Consider the following 9,982-nt stretch of genomic DNA (forward strand, 5'->3'; position numbering starts at 1 on the left):
AATATGTCCACCGCTCTTCTCCTCGTCCTCTCCCCCTCCTGCCTGCTCTGTTATCCGTGGCAGACACCCCCGCCTCCTGCGCACACACACCCACACACACACACACACACACACACGCATCCTCCCCCAAACACGGACTTTAAACGTGAAGGTTTATTATTCACACTGGCGAGGTGGATACACGCCCTGCGCGTGTATCCAAAGCTTTTGCTGTCCTGCTTTTCTTATCGGGGAGGGGTCTGTGGGTCAGGGAGGGGTCTGTGGGTCAGGGTCGTCTGAGGAGGAAGCAGATGAATGGAGTTGCGCACGGGAACTTTTATTTAAGTCTGATTCTGAAGGTAAATATCCGACAGTGATCATTACACAGTGTGGCTATAATTCCTCACTTCACCATCTGTGTCGCAGTTTCACGTCTCCAACATGAGCGTACGCATGGGTCAGAGCTGGCGTGAGGCACCGCACATTTTCACGTCAAGTTTGGATTTTATAAATCACAACCTTGGCGTAAAAAGTGGCGTACGCAAGTTTCTGGGCTCAAATTGTGCGTACGCAAGTTTTATAAATCCGACCCCTGGTTTTTACAAGGCTACTTTCAGCCAGGCCTGGACTTCCCTTGCAAAAGAGATCTGTAATCTCAAATTTGTCTGGTTAAATAACAGTAAAATGATGAATAAATACACCTCAGAAGGAAAAAAAGATAATTAGATCATTATAATGTTATATTATAACTTGGACCACAGTGGAATATGTTTTTATTTTTATTCATTAGGATTAGATATCTGCAAACACTAATTTGCTTGTTATTTAATATTACAGAAAATGACATTCTGATGTAAAGAATAGTGTAGAGATGTAACTTGTTCTCATATTTGTGATGGAACAAGAGGAAAAAGAGATGATACTGTTATTAGAAAGTCCAAAGGTTTTTATATTTTTTAATTGAATATTTTATTTATTCTTTTATTTCACTTTTAATGTTTGAATCCTTGTTTGAACAAAATATAGCCAAGATTCTGATTTTGTTGAAAAGGGTGTGTTGTAAAGAACATTGCTGGAGATGTGCACTTAAGTTAAAATAAATCTACATTGTGAAGAAACACCCCCACTAGCACTGAATTGGAAATATTTTAGTAAAATACACTGAATTACAAGGCTTTACAGGGCAATGCACTAATCTCGACGATTTGGATGTTTGGCTGGTCTGAGGCATGAAACTCCAGGGCTGAAAATGAGTCCCACTCCTGCCCTGGACGAAACCAAAATATAACTGGCAGAAACACAACTCATCATGTTTGGAAGAGAGTGAATGCTGAGTTGCATCAAAAGTACATTTACTGTGAAGCATGGGGGGTGGCAACATCATGCTTTGGGGCTGCTTCTCTGCAAAGGGACCAGGATGACTGATCTGTGTACATGAAAGAATGAATGGGGCCATTTATTGTGAGATTTTGAGTGCAAACCTCCTTCCATCAGCAAGGGCAATGAAGATGAAACGTGGCTGGYTCTTTCAGCATGACAATGATACCAAGCACACTGCCAGGGCAATGGAGGAGTGGCTACTTAAGAAGCATTTCAAAATCCTGGAGTGGCCTAGTCTCCAGTTGTCAACCCCATAGTTCACCTTTGGAGGAAATTGAAAGTCCGTGTTGTCCAGTGACAGCCCCAAAACATCACGGAGGAATGGGCTAACAGTGTGTGCCAACCTTGTGAAGACTTGCAGAAAATGTTTGGAGCAGCTAAAGGAACATCATATTTTCCTTTGTTGATGTCTCAGTACAGGAACTTGTAGTTGCTGCATCTTGTTGTTTTAGGTTTGAGAGACTGAACTGAGATTTGCTGTATGTGTGGGTTTTCTGGTGTGTTCATTGATATTTGTGTTGAAGTACACACTCAAATGGAGGACAGTGATTGCATTTGAGTGGAAAGTGTACATCTGCTCCTATCTTTCTGAAGAGACACTCAGATTCTTCTCAATAGGACTCACTTCCCCCGGACCAATCACAGTCAAGAGAAAACCTCTTTTCTGAGTCAAATGCCTAATCAACCAAAAGGACAACAGCTCCTCATCGGTCAAAACCCAATGTTGCAATATTTTTCCTTTGTTTTTTTCAAACAAGCAAAATATATTTTATATCTTAAATTCATTTGAAAAAGTAATCAATTACAACATTGTCGGATAGGAGCAATTGTTTTGGGTAGGAAACTTATGTTCAGCTCTGTGGATATTTTTGAGTGGTGGAAGGATCGTAACTAGGATCTTCTTTTTTTTACTTTTTCTGGTGTTGTAACAGGTGTTTCGTCCGACTGCATTTACCTATCAGTATGCTCCCCATACATAAAACTCTGCACCGTGCAGACTGAAGAAAAGACACAGGACACAGAACAAAACAAAGAAGATAAAAAACACCTGCATGAAAGCAGGGAATACGGTGCTGAGTGGTAAAAAAAAAATCAAGAGCTTGAATGGCACATAAGCTGATGATGAAGGATCGCTGGTGAATGGGATTACTGGCATGAATACATTAAAAACAGCAGGGAGGCAGATTAATAATGTGAGATAAACTAAAGGGGGCATAATAAATCAAGGAAAGAAAACTAAAGAGAATTGCACAATCAACAAAATGCGAGAATAATCTAAGAAACTAAATAATAAATAAATCATTGGCTCTATGGCAAGCCCTTTTGAGCAATAATTAATTCAGGAGACAAACAGCATATGACAAGACCTGAACAGAAATAAAAATTCAGTAGATTACGATAGGAAAAAATAGTCAGGAGGGGAAACAAAACAATGAATTTTGAAAATAGACATCTAGGAAAGAACTAATATGGCAGAAAATATGAAGCATGATTTACCCACAAACACGGGAGGTAGAATACCCAATAATTGTACTCAGGTAAGAATAGCACTACTTCAATTAGGCATTCCTGTCTCGAGTTGTGACAAAAATTAAAATCCATATCTGATTTATTACACTTCTCACCAGCTGACTGAAGAAATTTTGTAACTGATTAATTGAATATTAGATTCAGTTTTGTATTTTATACTTTCTGATCATTTCAGTCTGTAAGGTTGAAGCTGACAAAGAGTTGGTGTGTTATCATGTGTTCTCTCTCTTAGCCTAAACAAAACTGAGTGACGTTCTGACGTCTGACGTAAAAGGTAACACCTCTGGGGTGTAACCAGGAAGAGATGAACATTATAAGCTCAATTCATTATTATAGTAGAAAGAAGTTGTCAGTGTTTTTGCAGAGTGTCTGCTCAGAGCAGAGCTCCCGCGTTTGTTTTGGTTTGGCCCAAGGTTGTACGCTGAGGCCTGTGCTGCTGAGAGCTGAATGAAGCTGATTGGAGTCAGAGGACTGAAAATAAAGTTTTTAACAAGAAATCCAGCTGAATCCTGTTTATTCGGACATATCATATTAAAACACGTATTTCTTACATGACTGCAAAGAACTCTGCTTGAAAAAAAAAAACAATTTTACTCATAACTCAAGACAAGAACTGGCTGGCCACATGGAACTTGAATGCCATACTTTGGGGAGATGTTTAACAATTTGAATTGATCAACAAAGTCCTAACCTGCCTGGAAAAACATTGTCATTTTTAATGGGAGTCATAATTATCAGTACAGTCAGAGAGCACAGACAGAGAAAAACAATAATTTTGGTAGATGGTATTGAACTTATATAGCGCTTTTAAGTCCTTCCAGACCCCAAAGTGCTTTACACTACAGACATTCACCCATTCACTCACACCCATACACTGATGATGATAAGCTACACTGTAGCCACAGCTGCCCTGGGGCACACTGGCAGAGGTGAGGCTGCCATGCAATGGCGCCACCGGACCCTCTGACCACCATCATTAGTCAAGGCGGGTGAAGTGTCTTGCCCAAGGACACAGCAACTGAGACAGCTGGACCGGGTATTGAACTAGCGACCTTCCAGTTCCACAACGACTCCCTTAACCACTCCACCACAGCCGCCCATATTTTGTTGAAAGGCAGAAAAAAGCTTACAAAACCCTTTCTGCTCACAGAAGAACAATCTTACAACACACAAATGAAAAGAAATGTGTCTTATTTTGCTTTTACTAAGATGAACAGAACAGTTTCAATAGTTTCTATGCTCCACCGGATGCATGGAAATGCTGCTGCGTTTCAGCTGCGTTCCCCTGCTCCGCGGGGGCTTGGACCTTTAATAAAAAACCCTAACAGATACAGTATGGTTTCATGCTCTGCTGGATGTATGGAAATGCTGCTGCTTTGCATCTGCGTTCTCCCTCTCCGTGGGCTTGGACCCCTAATAAATAATCCACAGATCACTTCAACTTAACTGTTTTTGGAGCTTTTCTTCACAGATTCATATGTACACTTCTCTGCACAGATGCAGGATCAGCATTATTCAATTGTGTTGATGGGAAGGATTCTCTAATGCTTCTATCCTGTAAACTTGAGCTCTACAGCAATCTGCAATATTGATGTGCTAGCTTGTTTATTGGCAAAGTCTGCTCTTAGTCTCTATATAAATGTTACCTTTTTCTTTAATATTTTTTCAGCCTGACATTATTGACTTCATCCCTCTCTGCCATCTTTCCCTTGTGAATGCCAATAGCTAAGCACAAGATGCTGCTGGTTTTTCATTTCCACAGCTGGCACCCAATAGAAGTCCAACAGCCTCAGCACTTTACATCTAGATGTTTGAATTAGTCAGCCTGACACACACACACACATCTTAATGCTGGCAGGCCTCAGATAGTTATCGATCAGGGATTGATTAACCGGCTTCTTGTTATAAGATCTCTAGATGAGGCTGGCGGGCAGCTCGGTAAAGTTGCTGACTCTATCATCACATGCAAACAAAGTGATGGTTTACACTCAGATACACACATTCAGTTGATGAGTAGTGTGTATTGGCAACCCGAGGCCACTGCTAATGAGATGGGGCCTTGTTGTCTTGAGTTCTGCAGCTTAAACTGCAACTGTCTCAGTTGCTAAGAAATACAAGGTGGTTAAGGCAAAACTTAAGAAAAAGCATTGCTAAATGAAAAAAAAATCACCACAACAAATTCAAACTACATTTCTGTGGAGTTGATTGGGATGTAACTATTTTTGTATTAGCTAGGGTCGATTAGCTATGACAGCCATATTGAATCAGAATGACCCCAAAAACGTAAGGAAAACAAGGAATTCTTGAGAAAAGGGACAAAACAGGCTTTAAAAACTTTTTCATTTCAGTATCTTAGCTGCTCCTGGGACTGAGCTCCTCTGGACAGAGATCTTTGAGGTTTGACCTTTTCTGGGATCTGCATTAACAGTTTACTTACCTATGAAGCTGTTACAGTACAGTCTTTGTTGCTTTGATGCAACAATCAACTCAAACATCACATTTTCAAAACACTGACTGACATCAGTCAACACACAGGACTAAACAGTGGCACTGATGGTCAAAGTGAAACATTTTGTTTGCAAAAGGCTCTAACCGAGACAAAACATTTAAGATGTGAAACAAAAGTAAATATTGCCTTCAAACAACACAACTTGCAATCAAGTGTATGAGCTTGTTCAATCAGTCATTGCGTAATGGACTACAAAATACAGAACTATTGCTTGCCATTGAAGCCTATTACATAGCTTTCATGTCAGTGCCAGTTGTTTTTGTTCTTTTACTTTTATTCATCTGAATGTCACTTTAACCAAAGTCATTATTTAATTTAGTTTGAACTTGCAAGGCTACATCTACACCCTTCAGTGTACACCTTACAAATACAAAGTAGGTAGGAAAAGCTCTACACACACGGATGCACACAGTTAGTTTTTATTGACTGGTTTGACAAAGCTGTCAACTCAAAAACCACATTTTCAAAACAGTTAACACAGAGGCCTAAACATTGACACAGTGTTCAAAATGACACATTTTGTTTGCAAAAGGCAATATCTTTGTCAAAACATTTAAAATATGGAACAAAAGCAAACTTTGCCTTCAAACAATTCAACTTTGACACAATGTATGAGCACCTCCAAACAATCAGTATACAACAGACAACAAAATACAAAATACAGCACTCGTGTGAATCAGCGCACCATTGCTTGTCATTGTAGCCAATGATTGTACGTAGCTTACATGCGAGTGCCATTTGCAGTCAAATTTGCCCTCTTGAAAAAATGCATCCAGATGCATATATGCTTTGATGCTAATTTTATTGATTACATTTTTTTTCAGCCTGTGCCTGACAAATGAAATACAGTTTTTACTGATTGCTTTGACCTGTTTGAATAAATTGGGAACCTCTCAGTCTCAGTCTTCATCAGCACCATCTCAAAAACAATCAATAAAAACTCCATTCCAACAGAGTGTAGGGGTCACCTCGAGTGAGAAAATACGATTTTCTGCCTCTAAAGCAGGCCTCGAACGGGCCTGGAATGAAGACAGAACCTCTGTTCCACTCTGAACTTTATTTAGGCTATGACAGGTCATTCTAACCGTGGAAAGGAACCTCTCTCCCTCTTACAGTTTTTTCCAATTGCTAAAACACAATTTAGCAAAGCAGTGTGGTTTTATCAAAATACTAAACACGATTCACAAAACCACACACCCAAAATGCAAAATACCTCCTATAGCCTGCAAAATCAAGCACTGCAACCAAAACTGCATATAGCATTGTCAAAAGCAAACTTTTGTACCAAGTGGCACACACAACATGCATATTACCTGATTTTTGTCTAACCAACTACATATTGTTGGGCATAATGTAAAGTACCCTCATCTCTAGTATGCTGGTCATAATACTGAAATAGTTCAACTTGTAGAAAATTATTCTGATTGTTCACATGTACAGAAATAATTGCAGATACACATGCTGTTGGAACATTTTATTTTTCCCCAAACAGGACAGTGCAACAGCACAGCAGATATATTGCATTTTATAGATGCTCACAAAAAAGAACAGTAAACTGAAAAAGAAATTTGCAAAAATAATGTCGCACCAAAGATTAGGCAGCACCTTGCCGCACAACTGGGTCTGGCCACAACGCCTCATCCACATCACAGACAATATCTTCCCTTGCCAGACATCGAGGGAAGAAGCGCCTTGAGTGCCTTATCCATCCCTGAATCGCATCCACATCAATGTCATCACATGCCTCTTCCATTGCCTGCACTAAAGGAATGCGCACATAGGGCTGTCGGTCATATACCTTCCACCACCATGCTGAAAAGAACTCTTCTATAGGGTTCAGAAATGGTGAATATGGTGGGAGGTATTGTACACAAAACTGTGGGTGGTCAGCAAACCAATTTTGGACTGGGGCTGCACGATGAAAGCTCACGTTATCCCATAATACAACGTATAGATTTCTTTGCTGATCTGCATCATTCATATGCTCTTGTGGTATTAAAATGTTGTGGAGTCTGTCCAGAAATGTGAGAATATGGGCTGTGTTGTATGGTCCAAGGTTGACATGATGGTGGAGAACACCATGCGTATTGGAGATGGCAGCGCACATTGTGATGTTCCCACCACATTGGCCAGGAACATTTATAATGGCTCTGTGGCCAATGATGTTTCTTCCCCTTCTTCTGGTTTTGCTAGGTTGAAGCCAGCCTCACAACCATGTACTGTATCAGCCTTTTAAACTCACTAAGAATACAGTTTGACAGTCAACCATAGTTTCATACAGAGACACACAGGTGGAGCACAGGTGTGTTGGTTTATCCTCTCACATAAGAAGTCTTGCAATAGTAAAGGACACACTGGAGCGGGGTCTGGGGGTCCTCCCCCAGAAAATTTTGAATAAATTAGAAGCTATTTCCTGATTTCTAATGTATTTTAACAGGTTGTTAAAGATACTTTTACCAACATAAATAAACACCTGATTTACTGACTAGAGACAGATTCTTCATTAAACTAGTTGCATTGTCCTGTTTTTAAATTCGGTTAACTCAGCTAATTAAATTAATGCGACAAGTTATCCCAAACAAGCTTAGAGGAGGTTTTTACATTTATTTATAAGATCYATATGTGGATGTTTGGAACTGAGTAGAAAGCTAATGAAGGAGGATTGACAGATTTATTTACTGACCTTTTATTTAAACGGGAAAATCCCAATTATGAAAACTAATTTCTGCCATAAATACAAGTTAAATTTAAATAAGCCTATCACTTTTATACAGGTCAAAATAAAAGAAATTGTTAAAGGCACAGTGTGTAGGATTTTTGTCAAGTCTTTTAGCCGAAATTGAGATAATCACTAATGACAATAATAAAAAAACATGTCTAATCATTGCAGACAAAGACCTTGTTTTATTATTTTTACCTTATAAAAAGCTGTGTATATCTCCATGGTCACGGATCGCCACCACATGCAGCCGCCATCTTGCACCGCCATCTTGTCAACGAAGGCTGATGAAGGACAAACTGTGGTGGCGGCGTCAAAAGCGGTTTTAGTTGTAATACTTTAAATGTAATATTTGTTGTCTGTCATTGTAGCTGGGATAATTTGGCTTATTAAAGCTCATAATCTTACCACTTGAAACATCACTAGCCCTGAAGCTGCTGGTAGACATCGCAGTTGGAATTATCAAAGGTTTTTGACACCTGAGAGACACTGTAGCAACTCCTTTGCGTTCGGAAGCGGGGGGTGGGGGAAGGACCAGGGAGGATGATTCAACCACTCAACCACTAGATGTCACTGAAAACAACAAATCCTACACACTGTGCCTTTAAGCATGCTGTAGATTAAGTCTTTATATCAGTAATTTATTTCATTAAGTTCACACAGCTGACTAGAATGTACTCAAAATAACATTTTATAATATTTCCTTCACACCTGCCCATCCCCTTCATCTCTTACATGAGACACCTTGTCCTACCTGAGACACTCTGTTCTACCTGAGACACCCTGTCCTACCTGAGACCCTCTGTCCTACCTGAGACCCTCTGTCCTACCTGAGACACCCTGTCCTACCTGAGACACTCTGTCTTACCTGAGACCCTCTGTCCTACCTGAGACCCTCTGTCCTACCTGAGACACCCTGTCCTACCTGAGACACCCTGTCCTACCTGCTGCCTCTGACTCTCTGTATCCAGCTCCGACATCAACAGACAGATTAAGTATTATATTTTTACTGCCACCTGAATTCAGTCAGCTTTAAAAAGTTAAGAAAATAATGTGTAAATTATGAAACTAGTAGATTAAATTAAAGAAATAATCTGTGACTTATGAATGTAAATTATAACAGGGAATCAATAAATATCACCAGAGTGGACCTGGACTCAACCTTAGCATTAAAATACAGTTTAACTGATTAAAAAAAACTCAATAATAATATCATCACTAAATGATTGCTAATGTTAGCTGATAGATAACTAGCAGCAAGCTAACTTTTAATAAGAAAAATAACTGTCCTTATAATAACTGTACTACTTTTTGGCTTATTTTTGGTCCTTTGTAAAGAATAAAGTTTTTCCAGGAGCTGGAAAAACTCCAGGAGAACTGACGTTTCTGATGTTACAGAAACAACTGACATTTCTGATGTTACAGAAACATCAGAAATTTAAGTACTATTCTAAGTACTGAGTTGATATCGATTGACTTCGGACACAAATTCATACCTTATTATGACCCCCGCACGCGAAGCATAAGCGGGAGTCATATTGTTTTCGTACTGGTTTTTTTTCAGTGATTTTTGGTCAAGTGTAGAAAAAAATGGCTGCACCAATCAACATGAAATTTGGCAGGGCTGTAGAAGAGTCCAATCTACACTGCGCCAGCCAACGGTTTTACGATAGACCCCATATTTGAGGAGGGGGCTCCTTTCAAAGAGGGGTTGTCTGGACATGCAAAAATGCTTTTAACTCAGAAACTGTTCAACATAGGAGCTTCAGATTTCTTTTGTTGTTTAGCTCTGATGAAGCTCTATCCATCAGGCCCACCATTCAGTGATCCCCACCCCCCGGGCCCCCAATTAATCTGAAAAAGGG

Source organism: Austrofundulus limnaeus, unplaced genomic scaffold (genome assembly GCF_001266775.1).
Source record: "Austrofundulus limnaeus strain Quisiro unplaced genomic scaffold, Austrofundulus_limnaeus-1.0 Scaffold368, whole genome shotgun sequence".
NCBI classification, from domain to species: Eukaryota; Metazoa; Chordata; class Actinopteri; order Cyprinodontiformes; family Rivulidae; genus Austrofundulus; species Austrofundulus limnaeus.